Raw genomic sequence first — 20,409 nt, 5'->3', positions numbered from 1 at the left:
GTAACTGCCACCGACGCCGCCGGACTGCCTGTGTTTATTGATTATAATTTTTTTTTTTCCCTTTTAGCGAACGCGGGTAGCCTTTCCGCGTCAGTAGGCGAAGACCTCACGATCGAGGGTTTCGATGGTCACGCGGCTGATACCTTCTGCGTCGATCCGGGTTTCCGCATCACCTTTTTGTTATGTTTTGCCGACCGAAATCACCGTTGCGGAGCGAGCTCTAGAAAGTCGGGGCGATCGAGTTGTGAACGAAAGCGTGGAAGGTGATCGCAGCCGCTCTGTTGCGGCTGTGTTGCAAGAGTGGTTTTTCCGTGGTGCATTCTTTCGAGCGTAAGTCATCCAGTGGCCACAGAGAAGTCGAGAAAAGAAAAAGACGTGAGATCGGCACGGAGTCGCGTGTCCGGCGGTTCTAAAGCATCGATTCCGGCCGAGGGATACCCGGTGTCGAACATATGTGACCACTGATCAGCCTTGGGCATAACGCCAACTTTCACGCCCCCCTGCCTTTCCACTACGTTACCGAACATGCTAAAATGTCATTCGGTGAAGTGATAATGGCCTCGGCAAAGGCCGCGTTTGCCCATGTGTTGCGAGTAGCGCTAAAGTTAGAACGTGGTTCTCAATTGCTATTTAACTTCTCCGTTTGTTCCGAAATCGAAGTGCGGGTTACGTTGGTTTCGCTTTCGGCCGCTTTAAATTTCGTTCAGGGCAAAGCGCATGTCTTGCGCTTTGGAAGTGAATGGTGTTGCTGACTTGCTTAACGCCTGCGTTGTGTCCTTCCTGTACGACTTTGTTGTTTTGATTTGCGCCATAAATTTACAGAAGTGTCATTTTTACGGTTTTTTTTCTTTCCTCCACTCTTACGTTCACTCTTTCTACAGGAACAGACGCCTTACTTCGTCCAAACACACGGCACGAAGTAGTGTTTTCATTATTTTTTTTTTGTGTGTGTGTGTGTGTGTGTGTTTGTCGCGGTCGGTGCGAAGGCTGTTGACAGCTCACTTTGTCACACCTGTACTTTCGGTTTCTTACTGCGTCGCGCTATTTCGGGTGCGATCGATACCGAAGTCTGGCGTGCTTGAAGATGACGTCCTAGAAGCGTTCGGGCTGTATTGAGTTCGAAAGTGCTCGTGTGACAGGGGTATTACGCCGTCCCTCAAACTCACACCGGTGCTGTATGCTGCATTTGGTGTTTACGTGTATTTTTCCAAGACGCTTCGCCTCCGAACTCAGAAACGTGTCATATACACTGACGTTTCCATTGTGACAGCTTTGCGGTCGCGCCAAGATGCATTTTCTTTTTGTCCTTTCTTTTTTACTTTGCGAAACTCTCGTCAGAACATATTCAACGTTTCAGGAACTAAGAAAAACAGCATTTTAATTTCTTTTTGACTCGTTTTGTCGCCTCCCCGCCGTATACATATAGGCGTCTTGCCTTTGGAGTATCGGACACGATCGTAAATGTCACGCGATAGTTGTTAACTGTGTCAGTGTGATAGAATAATGTCACTCGTAGATACGTCAATGGGGGCTAAATGTTCTTAATTATTCGCGATCACTAAATTGCATCGTGTCGGGTCATCTGCGGAAGTCCGATGACATTGGACTCCTCTGGTGACTGTATGTGCACGTCGTCGGTTATTTCTTTCGCACGGAGAGCAGTTTCCTGATTATTATTATTATTATTATTATTATTATTATTATTATTTGTAATGATAAAGGCATTGAAGTTATTTCAAGAAACGCAAAGAAGTCGGCCTGAGGTAAATGTATCGCGGCAACGATCAGTCGGGGGCAAAAGTTTAAAGACCACGACATCGGCAATAAATAAATAAATAAATAAATAAATAAATAAATAAATAAATAAATAAATAAATAAATAAAATTTTCTAGGATTTCCTTGCATCGTGGAATTTTCGCTGTGTATTGCATTTGCTCAAACAGGTGCACGTGTAGTATTGACTTCAGCCTTGGAATTTTTTTTTTTTTTCTGGCCGCATCTTCTTGTATGGCTGTGGGAATAGTAATTTTTGACAGCACATCGAATACAAATAGAATCACGCCAGAAATAAATCGAATCGAACAGTCTTCGAATAAAAAAAAAGATTATCGTGTTGAGCATGAATATAAAACAATATTCTTATCCGAGTACTATTCAGAATGTTAGAACGTTTCTGTCTAAATAGACATTCTAAATGGAGCATTCGGAACAAAACCATATTTAGTTCGCGCACACAGGATCCTTCGGAAAGTGCTAACGACCGGTGCTTGGAAAGTGTTATCTGACTGCCATGGCGGTGCATATCGTGTTCTACTACGTACCTTATCGCGTTTTATCTCTACTATATGGCCGCCGGAATTAAATTTTCTCCACTATTGCTCCGATGTTATGTTTAATCGCGTACGCTAGACGATTCGGTGGAACTATTCTAAGTACGTTCGTACTTGCGAATACTGAATGTTCGACTCGGAGATCGAATGGGGCTTTATTGGATTCGTTGCTCCGATTTTTCCAACATTCGCTTCGCCCCTAGATTTTATACTTTGGCTGGCAGGACTGTCAGGGGGCGACGCGCGGTTGTTTTTTTTTTTTTTTTTTTTCTCGAGCGGCTGTCATTTAAGAGAACTAACGAGTTCCGGTGACCTAGCTGATGCACCGTCGTGCGAGCGTCCGTTCTCACCGTCGACGTCTGACACGAGCTGGCGACCTTGGGCCGAGCGGATTACCGTCATGACGCCGAGCGCTGGCGTTCGTGTCGAAGTAGCGGAAGTCGCGTTACGTCATCGACGACGCACTGTATGGGCGTCTTGCGCTGGAGTTTGAGGTATAGTAGCGGCGCCTGGTGGCGGCGCGGGAAACGACATCTGGGTCGTACCAGCTTGGGTCGTATTGAGCCCTGGCTGTGGCGAAGCACGTTTCTAGGCCGAGTTTTGCGTTGATTCGCACTTCCTTCTGCCCTGTTACGAGTGCGAAAAGGCTCGTCACTTCTCACAGACCACGTCGACCACGCTGCGAGCTGGTCGCAGCCTATAGTTTAACGAAAACGGACTCTGCGTGTGCCGTGCGACGTAATGCTGGAAGCAGAAGGAAACGCCGATCCGGAGGGACCTAGCTCAGCATCGAAAAAGCGTCACCGTCGATACTGCTGCGTCGTGGGCTGCCATGAACAAGAAGGCCTGAATCCCAACATCCGATTTTATCGTTTCCCTTCAAGGCCTCACGAAGCGGAGCGTCGGGCGCGCTGTATAACTGCAGTTCGTCGCGCTGGGTAAGCGAAACTTCGCGCCATGCTGCACTGCTTCACCTGTCTTGAAGCTTGCTTGATTATAGATCTGCGTTCTAAAATTCGATCTTTTGCACCTACAGTCCCGACGGCAGACCGACATAGCAGCAGACATCGCTGGTGATTCACGATTCGAAACCCGGCCAAAGCGACAATTAACAATTCGACCGGTGCGAAGTGGTGAAGTGCCCAGGTGTGTGCAAATGACCACAAATGGCTGGGCTGATTCGGTAACAATTAACTACCCCACTACCAGCAGCACAGGTTAGAGAGATAAATGTGCTCATATTTGTCCTCAAGCCAGCATGTTGAGGCAGCGCAGCAAGATAGTATTGATTACAGCAAATCGATTTTCGAGTGTTGTCATTAAAAGCTACATCAAGCGAGCAGCTCACGAGCTCGCGCTGCAGCGCGATTCGCACGTACGTGCGAGCTCATATGCATTGCATCAGTTATTACCAGTTACTAAAAGGGACAGATGGCCGCTACTACAACGCAGGCATAACTACTTGTTTAGCGGCATGCACAGTGGCGTAGCAACAGGGGGGGCCGGGGGCCGTGGGCCCCGGGTGCAAGGGGCCAGTGTCGGGGGGGGGGGGGGGTGTCATATACGTCTGAAGACACCCTTTCCGCCGGCTACAACCGGGGGGGGGGGGGTGACAGAATACCTATGGGCCCCGGGTGCCAGACGACCTAGCTACGCCACTGGGCATGCAGTCATCAAAGATTGCAGGAGACCGGCTGTTTCGCGGCATGTCGAAAGACCGCTGCCGTCGCGGCGCGTACGATCGTGCGCCCGAGCAGTTCATACATCGCGGCATGCCGAAAGACCGCTGCCGTCGCGGCGCGTACCGTCGTGTGCTCGAGCAGTTCCGTACACATGATGTCTGCTTATCGCTGCTGTGGATTCATTTATAGCAAGCATTTCCTCGCGTTTGTGCGCCTGAATCTAGCAGCGTGCAAACCTTACCTGAAGTTCCACTTCGTACGCGACTCGCTTCACGCGCGATTGACACCGCGCTAAAGCTTCGCCGCTTAATTCTTGAACGGCATACACGTATTCGGCACTGCATAATTTCTTGCTTTTACGCAGCGTGCCACTCCTGAAAAAATCTTCGGCGCCCGATATTCGCTGTAGGCCGAGATACAACACAACCGAAAGTGCTTTCCGAAGCAGACGACCGAGCTTGGTACGACCCATTTTAGGACAGAGGGCGCTTTTTAGCACCTTTTTCGCAGCGCCCCCTGGGCAATGCAAGAGCCCCATACCGAGGAATTTGCAAGTCCTTTGTTTTTTGCAAGAACGATTTCACGACGGGCGAGTCGATTTCCCCGTCGTTCGGCGCCTTCGTCAGAAGCGTTCCTTTCTGTTGTTGTAGCTTTCGTGCCTCGTTTCGCGTGCCCGGACGAAAGCGTTGTTTGGAGCGTGACGGTTCCTCTTTGGCGGATATATCTTCTGCGTTCTGCGCTTCTTGAGAGAGAGAGAGAGAGAGAGAGACAGAAAGAAGGTTTAGGGTTGGGTGCGTACTTTTCAGGGCATGACACAGCTAGGAGCGCCAGAAAGGCTGTCGACCGGCGAAAGCTGCAGCACTGTGCAACGGGCAGCTGTGTTTAGCTTTTCGTTCTATTCCCCCCCCACCCTCCTTCTTCAACTGTTCTTTCTTTTTCCCTCTCATTTATCGTAATGACGTCTTGTTATTCCCGCTTTGACGCGAGAGTTCTTTGTGTCTCTGATTTGCTGTACGGCGTCACCCGATGTGGAGAAATCGGTCTCTCTCTCTCTCTCTCTCTCTCTCTCTCTCTCTCTCTCTCTCTCTCTGTCTTTCTGTCTGTCTGTCTGTCTTATTTAAGGTCACGCTGGCGCATTGGGGCGGTTCGTGTGAACTCATCTCGCGATTCGCCGCATCTCTCTTTGCGAGCCGGCACGGAACTTCAGGACGTTGTTGTTGTTGTTGTTGCTTCCTTCTTTTGCTTTGTTCGATCTTTCGGGCTGTAGGCTCCTGTGTCGCGCAGTTTTCTTTCGTTCCACTTTCGAGACCGTTACTCCTGCGGCGTGTCCAGTCCCTCTGCCAGGCAGTGGACATTCTCCGCCTGCGCGGGACCGCGCTGTTCGTCGCTGACGCAGGCATGGTCGTTTTAACGGGACACTCGATCGGGAGGAGGATGGGGTTTTTTTAACGAAGGGAAGCGAAGAGAGGTCTGCCTATAGGGCGTGTCTCGAGCCTGCTACTCCTCGAAGGCGTAAGGGAAAATCGGAGACGATGAGGGACGGTACAGTGAACCCTTACACGCATAGTCCGTCAGTAGGCGGTATGTGCACTGTACGCAGGCTACGCGTCCCTCATATGTGTCCGCACAGGACGTTCTCGCGCCTAATAGTAGCATTCACCCCTCGCAGGTTCCAAACGCAGGCGCGCCTAAGCCCGTCTCGCATAAGAAAGCCACGCAGTTATGTTTAGACGCTTGTTTGGCGCGCGTTTGACGAAAAAAGAAAAAGAAACTATACGCAGGTAGGAAAGACATTGAACGCCGCCCACTCTGAAACGTCGGCAGCGGATATCATTGACTCTCGTTTTGCTTCTCTGTGGAATCTGTTCGAGAATTCAGTTTTCTTTCTTTCTCTCTCTTCCGGGCGAGAACGAGGACGTACTCGCGCTCGTTTGCATTTGGTGCATGGAGGTGGCGTTTCACGGCCCACAGTGGGCGATGCAGTGCTTTGCTCACTGAAGGCACCGATATTTTCTGTAGCACTGCAGGAACGGTGGCAATGGCGGTGGGCGTCGCGGTATGTGGCACGAAAGACCTCTAACTGTACTACCGCCCAACGCGGGAGGGTCGAATCGGTTTGCTAAGAAATGAAAGACTTCGTAAAAACAAAAAAAAAAGCGAAATAGCTTGCAGAGGTGCTAAGTGTTACGCGTGTGCCTAAATTTTTTTCCTTGTTGAAAACTTCAGTCGGGCTAAAGCGATAATTTTGTTCCGCACGACCTTATTCTTTTTTTCTTTTGTTAACAAACTGTTTTGAGGTGACGTGTTACTTAGAAGAACGGCAGATTGGGCGAGTTGGTGGTTTTCCATAATGCTTAAAGGGACCCTGAAACGATTTTGGCGATTTTCTACAAACGTACTGAGTCGTTAGAGTAGGTCCTTCTGATCATTAATTGATGCATCTAAGTGCTCTGCGTAAAGCGTGTAATTTATTATAAGGTTTTAAAAATACACATCGCTGCCGATCGTAGCACACTGCTCGGCGGAATTTTAAGCCGCCCCTACCCATATGATGCAAATAACCCATATGACGTCACGTGGGCGAGCTATCTGATTGGCTGACCAGGGCGCGTGGTCGATAATTTTTCCAACTGTATGGTAAACAAATAATCTTCGTAATAGTTGGAATGTTAGTTCATTTGTTTTTATAAAAGGAAAGTAACATAAAGAGAATGCACAAGAACAATTTTTCAGTACACTTCAACACTTCCGGCACACAGCAAGTGTCGTCTGCTTGTGTTACAACGTACTCCATTTTGACGAGAGCTCCGCGGTCAGAGTCGGTCTCAGTCTTTTCGCGAGCACTATGATTCGACTTTGTTGCCTTGTGGACTGCAAACCTAGCGACTGGCAATATGTCAAGCTGCGACATCGTGTCCCTCTGCAAGGCAGTATACAAGCGAACTGGCTGCTGCGCAGGGGACTGCCGGTATCCGATCGGCGCCAGGATTTGCGCGTTTGTGGCCGTCACTTTACACCGGAAGATTACTAACGCAATACCGCTTCGCGAGTCCAGTATTAGGGCAAACGCAAGCGCAAGGGGACAGGATCTGGCCGCTTGACTGTGCCGGGATGAGCCACGAGATGAGCAGAAGGGCAAATGTGAATGGTCTGCACGGTGCAGCCACCTGGTGGCACAGAGCTCAACCATACACAGTAGCAGCAACGAAGTGTATTCTTCTTTGCTGCTGGTGTCTATTTTTCGCAGGAGTGTAATTATCAACACGTTGATTTATATATGTTTAAAATGCTTTACACTTGGTTAGAGCAATATTAGCGCTTTGTTTGACTGGTTAAGCGCTGCGCCAGCAAGTGTCTGGACCGTGCAGACCGATCAGGCTGCTCACGTACGTCTAGGTTAAAGTTCCTTCATCAGCTTGAGTTTATGCCTCCAGTCATTTGCCGAAATGAGCAGCTTGCCTGTTTTTAGCGGAGTACCGGACACGTTCGGCGCTACGACAGAATGCTCGCAACGCACGCTGCTTCGATAGCTCTCGGCCGACGGCCAAGCGGCTAGCGGAGAGGTCTCGCGCGGGAGGGGGCGTGCTCCTAAACAACCGGAAGTGAACGATGTGACGTCGCATCGTGACGCTGAACCAGTGAAGGCGGAGCTTAGCGCCGCTCGCTCGGCGAGCGAGTTGAGGAGGAAAAGCATAGCTAGGGAGGAGGGTAACTTCTAATCGCTTGCAGCTCCATTAATACGTAACGCTTCACTTAAATTGTGGTGCGAATGTTCTACTTAAGCTGTACCCTACGCGCCTACAAAATTTGTCCGAACCGTTTCAGGGGCCCTTTAAAAACAGCGCTTAAAACGGTACACCGGACAACAGAACGTGTCCGGTGTAAGTTTTTAGCGCTGTTTTATTGCGATAGCAATTATATGGACACTCCAGCTACATTTATGCCGTCGGCGTCGCCGTGAGGCTCCGTATAAGTGAAAGCGTGCGAGGTTGAGCCGCGTTCCTCGCTCGAGTGAGGAACCTGGCCAAGATGAGTGCCCTCTCCTGTGGCGCGCGAGGTAGGGGAGTGAGGCGAAGGAGGAGGGGCGTTCTTCTCCGGCGGCTGCTACGGTGCCTCGATGACCTCCTCGCTCGCCGCTCCGTACAGAGTGAAGTCAACCGCGGCGTCTACTACGGGGTTGGCCACGCGAATCGCGGACGCCGTAGTAGACAACGTTCATAGTAGACGCCTTGGCCGGACGCCGTAGGGACGCGTGGCCGGCGCTCGTGTGTCTTGAAAGCGGTCTGTGACGTGGCCAAAGTGCGCGCCCGCGATGTTTGCAAAGTGCGCGTAGTGCCGGTAGCTTCGTATGCGCTGTGCCTCTGGCGTTTCGTTCGCGTTGAAGCGACAGATGCACGGAGGTCAATTGGCTCGCGGCTGCTGCCGCGATTCCTAACTGCAACGTTTTCACAGACAGTTTCCGCTGTCATTGAGCGAGATGTGTTCATGCTTACCTGTGCGTGCGTGACACCGTGCTGATTAATTCAGTTAAAAGACGTTGGTGTGCTGGTTGGTCTGAAACCATGATAGAATGTGTAAGCGCGACTGAACGAGGACGTAGAAAGAAGCAGACACACAAAGGCAGCGCTGTCTCCGCGTGGCGCGAGACTTCGTCCTAATGGCGGAACCGTAGAAGCAGCCTCGGCTGTGACGTCTCTGTGACAAGTATCCATTCGAAACCACCGACTGGGCGGCGACTGGCATTCTTCGACACCAGCGGCCGGCCATGCCACGCTTATAGCCAATGGCGCCGCAAAAAAAGTGAGCCAGAGAGACGAAACAACTTTGCATCGCGCGTATGTCGGGATGTGGCCGCGGGGTGCGCGCGAGCGTAGTTAAAGGAGCGGAAACAGAAGCAGAACGAAGCCCTTGTTCGTGTTGCCGCGGCCTATAGTCGATTCACCACGACAGGACACGTAGAATTGCGCAAGCTTTACGACAAGACAAGAAAAATTACGCAGGAGAGGCGCATTGCTCTGCTATACCGACTTATTGATTTGTTCAGATACGTAAACGTGCCGAAGCAGCATCTCGGTTAGGAGATGTGCGCCGTCTAGTGCTAGTGGTAGCTCGGGAGTATATTTTTTGACCGGCAGTGCGGTTCTTCGTAGCGGAAGCGCATGCGTAAAGCTATGAGTACACGGGTACTTTTGCGCTTCGCTTCGGTTGGTATATGTGGCCGAGGAAGTCGAACCCGCCACCGCGTGATCGTCAGCAGAACGCCCCAGCCACAGAGCTGCATGCCGCGGCGAGTCACTGCAGATTCTGCCTATCCTGCAGCGGCGCTCTTCCGCTGCTTTTCCTCTGCATGGTATACTGGTGTAATGTGTTTTGGTTTCTTTTCTCTTTCCCCGTATACTGACTATGGGAGGAGCTGTTTAGGGCAGTTTCTTGCTATTTTCTCCCCTCTCTCCTGTACCGATTCGTATAGCGGATACTATCACGTGACAATGACGAGCGCAGTTGTAGGCTGGTGACGGTGAACTTAATAAGGTGTATATTTGGGTGGTCGAGCGTCCGAAAGTACGCGCAACTCCTGAGAACGAGCTGCATGTCCACTATGTGCACAGCCCTTTCGCTACGTTGGGGCTTCGAAAATCAATCAATCAATCAATCAATCAATCAATGGGAAGTTAGAGCTCGGCGGCAGCGACATGGCAAGCGTAGCTGAGTTAGCGGTCTTCAGATTGAATCGCGCTGCTGCCAGTCGGCCCCTTTCTGGGGGCGTCATATATACAGGCACCGTATATCAAGTGGCGCTCATCGCGACAATTCCAGAATGCGCTCTCGCGTACGACCTCTGTTAATGACGGTCTCGTCACGCCAGGGGCCTCGTATGTGGCTATCTGAGGCCGCATTCTGCGAGGATTGCTTTCCTGCGATTCTTTTTCGTCTCTTATCATCCCGACCGCCTATCTCGGCGATAACGGAAGCGCGGCTTCCTGGCACGAAATGCGTCGGATGGTTGAGCGAGACACAGTTCACCCGATTTCTTTGTAAAAAACGATTCTTCAATCTGTATATAGATTCACCCATATTCTATGCGAGAACCCGTGCTCTCTCGGACTCTCGTCCACAGAAACACTCGCACACGTTCGCGGTTGTGGAATGGGTGCGAGCGAGTGCTTCAGCGCAAACTGACATCCTTGAGGCGACGCACGCCAGCTGAGAGACAAAAAAGGGATGGGGTGCGAGAGAAGGATCGGCGCAATGAGCTTCAACCTAACCAAACTCTTGAGAGCTGGCCGGTCTGGTTTTCTTTCTATACTTGTGCGATCGTATATACACGGCCGCGCGTGTGTGTATATTATGTGCCTATAATTGCAACCGCGCCGTCTCTGTATTTACGACTGTTGTAAATGTATGCATTCACGACATGAGACCTCTTTGCAACGCAGCCGGTTGGTTGTCTGTGGGGCCGAAAATCTACGCTCTCTCTCTCTCTCTGTTCTTTTGTTTGCAGAACTTGGCATTACGTTGCTTTGGAGATCAGTTTCATTCAGTGCATTTAACTCACACGCACGGACGTTAGTTTGCGTGGAGAAAGGGAATATTATGACAAGATAAGAAAAGAAAAGGAGGTTGAGGGGGGGTGGAGCTAAGTTACCCCTATAGTTGTTGAGTGAAAAGAATAAGGCTGACATGCATTATTCCCTGTAGATAGTGCACAAAGTGAGAGCAAAGACAGAGAGAGTAACACCCGTAGTGCTCACGCAAATGTTTTTATTATGTATGTATGTAGGAACTAAGATTTGAGCCAGTGAAAAGCTGTGTAGTTACTTTTCGGGAAAATATTCTGGGAAACTCTCCGCATGTAGTTGTGTAAAACTTTCTTTCCGCGCGTGTTTCCTGAGCGAGAGTTCTATATTATAACTTTTGTAAGCTTACATCAATTGCTGTTATTACTTGAAGCGCGCACTTCAAACACGGGCAAAAAAGAGAGACGATACACAAGCGCTGACTCACGGCTAAAAGTCTATTGTTTACAAACAGTCATATAAGTCGAAAAACTCACACCTGCGCTCTATACATTCGCTCAACCAAAAGCGAAACAAAAAGTGTTTAAAGCGTGCGCTGGAAGTAACAATGCAGATGTACCTGCTCGCCCAGCCAGCTACCGTACTGCATCGCCATTGACGATCATGTTTATGAGCACCCTATCCACACCAACGTTGACGTTGGGGTGCTCGAAGAAAAGAGCGCCCGTCCATTCCACAGCTGCTCTTCAGTCCAGAGCTATATAGAACACTGTGGCGTACTGAGAGAGTATCAGTGTTGGAAAAAAGGTACGGTGTGGATTGGCTCCAACGAAGGATGACATAGCGATAACGAAGGAAGGAGCGAGGGAGAAAAAGAGTTCTGGAATGGTGGTTACTTGGGTAAAAACTGTACCGTAGTGCGCCGCTGTCTCTCTGGAAGCTCACGGCAGCTCCATGGTAAACCGGGGAACGCGAATTTGCTCGCGGTAACGGCGTTGCGTCCGGGTACACACAAGAAGGAAAATGAGAAATGTCCGCGACGGCGGTTCTATACGATAAATGACAGAAGCCACGCCGCTACCGTAGAGACCGTTACTCTGTATGCCTTCGAATTTGCTCTCGTCTGATCTTGTCTCGATGCAGAAAAAGGACCGCACACTCATAAGCGTCGCGGTTATGCTTGTATATGCTTGTCTGCATCGTGGTATCAGTGACCCGGGGACATATATGGTCCAGGGAAAATGTAATGCCTGCTAATGCACGAAACCGATATCGGAAAAAAAAAAAAGAAAGTGACAACGACGAAGGACGTTGCTTGGAGGAAACGGGAGACTACATGCGTGCACGCAGCACAAAACGAATGCTTACCGCTTTACCGCGAAATTGGCTGTCGCTAATTGCACCCGCTGATATTTGTTCGAAGCCGCGTAATGGCGGCTAATCTCTCCCGTGTAACGATGGCGGTGGCCACTATGGCTGCGCCAATTTAATCATCCCCGTTTGTCGCGCAGGGACAGCCGGTATGTTATACACTCGAAGATAATTGTGCGTTGAGCTGTATGATCGAGTGTACGGAAGAAGAAAAAAAAAATGTGTTATTAATGCGCGGTCAATTGTCGATTCCCCGATGTTTCAGGGCGTACGCGCCAACGACGCGGAAGTTATACGAAACCGAACTCGCCTGGTTCTGCTCGACCAAGTTTTCGTAATGAGCACGCCTGTGTTTCGAGCTATGTGTGCATGTATACACTGTTATAGCTGGTGCACACGGTGACCTAATTGTGTGCAGTGGAGGCCGTGTCGATCACGCCTTCTGGCTTCTCGGTTACGCGGCGCACGATTCGGCCGCACGTTTATTTTATTTTTTTTATATGCGACTATATATCTTTTAAGTCCTTGTTCTTGTAGAAGCGGTACACTTCTATATGCGGACAAACACCGAAACAAACGCGAATGCTCGTCTGTGTGCCTACAGAAGTGCGCTGCTGCTTCAAAAAACAATGGCCAACCAACTAACCCACTAAATATATCCTTATGCAGCTTTTAAACTGGGGCGTTATAAAATTGAAATTGATGAATCGAGTCGAATGGCGAATGTTCGGGAAAAAAAGGCCCTTCGAATATGGAATGTTATTTCTAAACCAAGTAAAATACAAAGATTACGGCCGTTTGATGAGGAAAATTAACGCGCCTATCTGGAATATCTTATACGTGCAAAGGCTGTTCACAATTGGACACGCAGTCTTTATAGGAGCTGGTAAGTGATAAATAACTGAAAGGGGATCGCATCTGGTGCGCCGTGACAACGACAGTAATGGAAATGAAGGAACAGCGCAACGTCAGATGCACGCCGAGCGTTGAATGATGCAGGGCTGAGTTTGGCACCAACCGCATGATATCGTAATTTTTTTAAAAATACCCGACGTTCCAAAACCGAACCGGCTTCTGATTCGGGATTCGTGAACCCCGCAATACCCCACGTATTAAATATGCTACGCTGAGCTCTCGATACTTCAAAATTCTGAGTCAAGCGCGGAGAACTTCACGCATAGCCTGTATAGTAATATTTTATATATGTGCATTCAGAGGTAACGTATATTCACTTGGGAAACCATGTGATTGAAAACCCATCTGATATTGCTAATGCTTTCTATGACTTATTCGGCATTGATCCACGCCAGTCGACAGCACCCCTCAGCTACACATGCTCGCGATTATCGTGTTTTTTTTTTTTTTTTTTATCCGGCTTCACTTGAAGTCTACACCGTTATCATTAGTATTAAGAATACAGGTGCTGGTCTTGATAATTTTTCTGCTGCCAACATAAAAATGATGGCGCATTTAATCTGTGATGCTTTCTGTCATATCGTCAATCTTGTATTTCTAACTGGGTTCTCCCCAACAGCGCTGAAAAAAGCAAAAATTATTCCCGTCTTTAAGGAAGGGGACAAGCGATTAATCTCTAATTACCGCCCCATAGTAATTCTTTCATTTTTCAGTAAATTCGTAGAAAAACTTTTTGCAGGACGTTTAAGAACTTGGACTAGTTTGGTATTCTTTCCAATAACCAGTAAGGTTTCAGACCAAAATGCTCAACTGAATAGGGTCTAATATGGCTAACTGATAAAATAAAATCTGCCATTGACACCGGTAATGCCGTTGGGGGGTGTATTTATTGACCTTTCAAAAGCATTTGATTCGATTATGCACGACATTTAATTGCAGAAACTGGAGTCAATCGGTGTATCTGGGCCCCCATTAGAACTAATTCGTAGTTATTTTCTTGATCTGAACAAACAGTACATGTGTCTGGTACTTATTCTAATCCTCGAACCATCAACACAGGCGTATGCAGGGGTCAATTCTGGATGCGCTTTTATTTCTGATTTACATCAATGATCTTCCGATAAGTTTTGTACATTCTTCCTGTATACTTTAGCGGATGATACCACTGTAATAACCGCCGATAAAGATGTCGACTCGATGTTGTTTAAACTAAATACAGGTTTGATAAATGTTGTTGAATGGTTCAAAAAGAATAAATTCAACATAAATGTCAAAATATCTAACTTCGTGATATTTTAGTCAACTAACCGAATTATTCCTAATAATTCATTTGTCTATGTGGGTGATACTCGAATTCATGCTACCTCTAGGGCAATGTTTCTTGGCATCGAACTAGATGAACATTTAAAGTTTAACTTGCATATCTCACTGCTCACGCGAAAAGCAGCATATGCGATTCGAATTTTACTAAAAGTTCGTCCCTTCTTTCCTTTTGAAATATTGTTGTCGCTTTATTACGCTTTCTTTCGCAGCAACGTTGTCTGTTGCATCTCATCGTGGGGAAACACGTACGTGACTCATTTATCAGCCATTCAGAATCTCCAGAATCAAGCAATAAGAATAATAACCTTCGGCAGCTTCATGTCCAGTGCGTCCTTCTTACTCTACTCACATGGTATTGGATCGGTTCAAAAACTAAACAGATACTTTCTCGGCATTCTTATATATAAATATGTGAATGGACAGCTAGCTTCCAATTCCTTTACTGCGCATGTAACAGTTTCCTCGTGTGTCGTCAAATTGTTTTGCAAAATTAAACAACCTTCTCTTACCCAAACCCAGGACTAACTATGGCAGATCTGCAGCTAACTTCTCATCAGTATCATTTTGGAATTTCTTGCCTGTATAGGTACAAAGAAGAAATCCTTTGAAATGTTTCAAAAGGGTTTGCTCTCATACTTGTTTAACTCATAAACGCTTCTTAAAGTTCATAATAAGTGCTCTTATATTTATGTATATATGTTTATTTGCTTAACCGGACATTTGTACAGTTAACATTTTCTGTGTTTTCACTGTTTACCGAAATTTTATCTGATGGACGGTTTTATAGGAGGTCTCACTCTCACTTTTGCGACTTTGAGACCTCCTTCTGTATTTATATGTCATATGCAATGTATTACATGTACTTATATATATCTTGAATATTATATACATATATATATATATTCAAGATATAATTATTGGAATTATAACCAATTACTAGTTAAATTCTGTACTAATTAAGTTATAATTCAAATAACATTTCATTGTCGATTTTTTTTTTGTACGAATCTGCTCTCGGCGACCAGAAATGAATTTAAGTGAATAGTAAGTTGTTCTAATTTTTCCTCAGTGTGGAACCGCGTCTGTGCGCATTATACGTTTAAGCTAAGTGACTCGCGCGAGAGCTGTTCGTGTTGCTCACGAGCAAGCGACAGTCTTTTTCGTGTCGGTGCCCCATTGGCCTATGATCGTTTCGTAGTGCGCGGCCTAGCTTTGTATTGTCCAGTTGATTTCTTTTTTCTTTGCGAGAGCAGCGAAGCAGTCTTGCTAAACCACCAACCGTAAAGATAATCTATAATGCGGCCGACCTAAAAGCCATATATGGGCGCTGGGCGAACTTCGCTGGTTTTGAGCGCTTTTTACCGCTCTGTACCGCGATATAATCTCTTTTCTTTAGTCGTGCGTGTTACATTAACTAGCTCGGCGAGAAGATTTAATATATGGGTTCTGAAACCATATTCCATTTTGTTTATCTGCTTGTCCGCAGTATACCGGTTCCCAGAAGCTGCTGCGGTGCTACCCTTGGCGGTTTTCATGTTTTAGAAAGCGCTGCTTGGTTTTGCGTCTGTGCTTTTTGACGCGCGGTTGCTTAATTGCCTTCTTTGCTGACCGAAGCTATGGGGGTTTCCAGTGCGTATTAAATGTTTGTTGTTCCATGGTTCACGGCGGTGTTTTTCATTATGTGTGTGCATTAGATGGCGTTTCATTCTGAAGGTATTATCAATTAATAAATTTATATATATATATTATACTCGTGGTACTTCGCAGGCCTCGGGGAAGGCGTTAAGAACGGCGTCAATGCATGACAGTTTGGTCTGACATTCGTACAAAATAAAGAAAAATAAACAAAGATGAAGAAAAAAACATGTTATGTATATGTAAATATGTGGCAAAGTTAGTATGCGTAGCAGAATGTGAATTATGGTAATCGCAGAACATACGTTCTATCAAGCACGCGTATTTAAAGAAACACACGCACGCACACATCAGGATACCATACGTGAACACTGACTTGTGCAGCAATCAGTACGTGTTTCATGCATGGGATGGAAAAACTACGATCCAGAAAAAGAACACACAACGGTTACCTGAAATACAGGTATGAAGTATAGTGTTCTTCGTTTCCTTTCTGAACTATAGCGTCTTCTTCTCCTGTTCAGGAGCTGTCGGAGGAGGACTATATCTGTCTCACTCATACGTGCGGGGCCACTGTAACGCACGAAATGGCGGAGAAGATGAGAGAGAGAGAGAGAGAGAAAGAGAGAACAAAATGGTAGCGACGATATCTCTATACAGGCTGGTTCGTACGTGATCCGTCTCCGTCAGCGTGTATAGCTATAACCGCTGGCACTCTGTCACGGAAAATTTCGGAGCGGCGCAAGAGATTAACTACGTTTGCTTCGTGGTATAGTGAGATTGCGTTAGCGCGCGGCGACCAGACCCTTGCTTCTTTTGTTTTTTTAGTCGTTCAGTAGTCCTCCCCACTGTTTTGTTCATTTTTTTATCGAGGTGAGGCGAGATTGATCGTCTGGTCGACGGTGTTCAACGTCCCAGAGCAACGGCTGGGCTGCGCAGTTAGGGCGGAGGGCTCCGGATTTGCTTTGAACCGCGCGACGTCCCTTAAAGTGCGCCGAAAACTCGGTACGCGCGATCGTTCTTGTGCCGCAAGTCGCGCACGCCATACCCTATACCTTCGATGCCGCTCCCACAGCCCATCTGGAAACAGACGACTTGTGTCCCAGTAAACTCGGAGTCTGGGTAGGCGACGAAAATTGCTTTAAGAAAAAGACACTCATTGACTTCTGTTCGGTGCTATTTACTGGGTGCGGGTATGGTGGTTGTAAATGGGGGCGGAAGATGGTGGCGATAGGTGCGGTCGACGCGGTTGTTCTCGATGCGGGACGAGACGCCCAAACGGGCGCCGACTTCGCTCTGCTTTCGACCGGTCGGTGCCGATTCGTTTAAATTTCGGGCTCGTTTTCTAGCGGAGCTTCTTTACAACGGAGTAGAGACTGTTCCATTAGGGGCGCCGTATGTATGCATAGCTTGTTGTAGAAACGCGAGAATACGAGTATATGGCTCACGCTTGTCGGTATTGCATCGTTAAAACCGAGAAGGCGAAAACTACGAAGACACGAACATCACGGCGTGGTGTTCTTGACTGTCCCTGTGTCTTGCGTTGCTTCTGCGCTCTTGGTTTTAACTGTTGTAGAGAAAATGAACGGGACGAAGAAGTGCAAACGACATGCCGCACTCACAACCGCAACCCATATGCCTTGCTTGGAGTGAGTCCTCCTTGTCGCATCATAAGAAGATGCGTCGGCCAAGTGGAACTGAAAAAAAAAAGAAATCGTGTAGCGAGAACACGATGTAGGTCACCCAACACCTCTCAATGCAACTCGTTTGTTTGTTCTGCAAAAGTTTGGTCGGGCGACTTCTTTCGGTTGGTGGCGTGTTATCTCTAGTGTGGGCGAAAAAGTGTTAAAGCTTCGAAGTCTACTACAGCTGTCGGGACGGCGCCTCGCTCGCATGTAACGTCGTCCATCTCGATCCTCTCGTTTCGCGACGCCATTTCTCGATCGCTCTAACGACGTCGCCACAGTTTACTTTTTCTTCTTATCTATTTTTATCGATATAGTTTGGGAGTCTCTCCCTATAGAACTCGCCAGTTCCCTGTGTATAGCGCTCATTTTACGACGTGCCGGGCTGTATAGTCGTCATTCTTTCTTTTCTTTTTTTCCCGTCCGCGCTTTCAACGCAGCTGTTTTTCCTTCGCATGCGTGCACGAGCAAGTTCGCGCGCGTCCCGTCAACGTTGTCGTGGTCGTCATCGCAAATTGCGCGTGAGACGCTTGCTCGGTCAAAACAGGTGTTAAATGCCGTCAGCCGCTCGGCTAGACTCGCTTAACCCGGAACACGAAAAAAATAAAAATAAGCTGCGGCTGCATGTGCTCGGGCTCCTTGCGAGCCTCCCTGCAAGTCGTCGTGCGGTGGTGGTTGACTGTTGGCTCTCTGCGCACACGTGCGCGTAGTTGCTGAAGACAGCGAAGTTCGCGAGGCATTTTTCACGTTGAAGGGTGGTAAACTGCAGGCTCTCGGCGTGATATCACGTGAGCGACGATTTCTTGCGTTACATCGACAGGTGATAGAGAAATGTGCGGAATATAACCAACCCTTATATATATAGCTTTCATTGATTACGAGAAAGCCTTTGATTCAGTCGAAACCTCTGCAGTCGTGGAGGCATTACGGAATCAGGGTGTAGACGAGCCGTATGTAAAAAAAATACTGAATGATATCTGTAGCGGCTCCACAGCCAACGTAGTCCTCCATAAAGAAAGCAACAAAATCCCAATAAAGAAGGGCGTCAGGCAGGGAGATGCGATCTCTCCAAGGTTATTCACAGCGTGTTTACAAGAGGTATTCAGAGACCTGAATTAGTAAGAATTGGGGATAAGAATTAATGGAGAATACCTTAGTAAGTTGTGATTCGCTGATGATGTTGCCTTGCTTAGTAACTCAGGGGACCAATTGCAATGCATGCTCACTGACCTGGAGAGGCAAAGCAGAAGGGTGGGTCTAAAAATTAATCTGCAGATAAACTAAAGTAATGTTTAACAGTCAGAACAGCAGTTTACGATAGGTAGCGAGGCACTGGAAGTGGTAAGGGAATACATTTACTTAGGGCAGGTAGTGACCGCGGATCCGGATCATGAGACTGAAATAATCAGAAGAATAAGAATGGGCTGGGGTGCGTTTGGCAAGCATTCTCAGATCATGAACAGCAGGTTGCCATTATCCCTCAAGAGAAAAGTGTATAACAGGTGTGTCTTACCAGTACTCACGTACGGGGCAGAAACCAGGAGGCTTACGAAAAGGGTTCTGCTTAAATTGAGGGCGACGCAACGAGCTATGGAAAGAAGAATGATGGGTGTAACGTTAAGGGATAAGAAAAGAGCAGATTGGGTGAGGGAACAAACGCGAGTTAATGACATCTTAGTTGAAATCAAGAAAAAGAAACCGGCATGGGTAGGGCATGTAATGAGGAGGAAAGATAACCGATGGTCATTAAGGGTTATGAACTGGATTTCAAGATAATGCAAGCATAGCAGGGGGCGGCAGAAAGTTACGTGGGTGGATGAGATTAAAGGGCCCCTGAAACGGTTCGGACAAATTTTGTAGGCGCGTAGGGTACAGCTTAAGTAGAACATTCGCACCACAATTTAAGTGAAGCGTTACGTATTAATGGAGCTGCAAGCGATTAGAAGTTACCCTCCTCCCTAGCTATGCTTTTCCTCCTCAACTCGCTCGCCGAGCGAGCGGCGCTAAGCTCCGCCTTCACTGGTTCAGCGTCACGATGCGACGTCACATCGTTCACTTCCGGTTGTTTAGGAGCACGCCCCCTCCCGCGCGAGACCTCTCCGCTAGCCGCTTGGCCGTCGGCCGAGAGCTATCGAAGCAGCGTGCGTTGCGAGCATTCTGTCGTAGCGCCGAACGTGTCCGGTACTCCGCTAAAAACAGGCAAGCTGGTCATTTCGGCAAATGACTGGAGGCATAAACTCAAGCTGATGAAGGAACTTTAACCTAGACGTACGTGAGCAGCCTGATCGGTCTGCACGGTCCAGACACTTGCTGGCGCAGCGCTTAACCAGTCAAACAAAGCGCTAATATTGCTCTAACCAAGTGTAAAGCATTTTAAACATATATAAATCAACGTGTTGATGATTACACTCCTGCGAAAAATAGACACCAGCAGCAAAGAAGAATACACTTCGTTGCTACTACTGTGTATGGTTGAGCTCTGTGCCACCAGGTGGCTGCACCGTGCAGACCATTCACATTTGCCCTTCTGCTCATCTCGTGGCTCATCCCGGCACAGTCAAGCGGCCAGATCCTGTCCCCTTGCGCTTGCGTTTGCCCTAATACTGGACTCGCGAAGCGGTATTGCGTTAGTAAGCTTCCGGTGTAAAGTGACGGCCACAAACGCGCAAATCCTGGCGCCGATCGGATACCGGCAGTCCCCTGCGCAGCAGCCAGTTCGCTTGTATACTGCCTTGCAGAGGGACACGATGTCGCAGCTTGACATATTGCCAGTCGCTAGGTTTGCAGTCCACAAGGCAACAAAGTCGAATCATAGTGCTCGCGAAAAGACTGAGACCGACTCTGACCGCGGAGCTCTCGTCAAAATGGAGTACGTTGTAACACAAGCAGACGACACTTGCTGTGTGCCGGAAGTGTTGAAGTGTACTGAAAAATTGTTCTTGTGCATTC

At 47.9% G+C, this 20,409-nt stretch overlaps 1 protein-coding gene across 1 annotated transcript in view; it reads left to right on the top strand.

Annotated features, from left to right (window-relative positions):
• Positions 1–20,409, top strand: part of LOC126534122 (echinoderm microtubule-associated protein-like 2) — a 243,654-nt gene that overhangs the window by 554 nt on the left and 222,691 nt on the right. The window lies entirely within an intron of this gene.

The sequence above is a fragment of the Dermacentor andersoni genome, chromosome 7 (genome assembly GCF_023375885.2).
Source record: "Dermacentor andersoni chromosome 7, qqDerAnde1_hic_scaffold, whole genome shotgun sequence".
NCBI lineage: Eukaryota > Metazoa > Arthropoda > Arachnida > Ixodida > Ixodidae > Dermacentor > Dermacentor andersoni.
The sequence above is the reverse complement of the archived record's forward strand: the minus strand, read 5'-3'. Positions and strand labels throughout refer to the sequence as shown.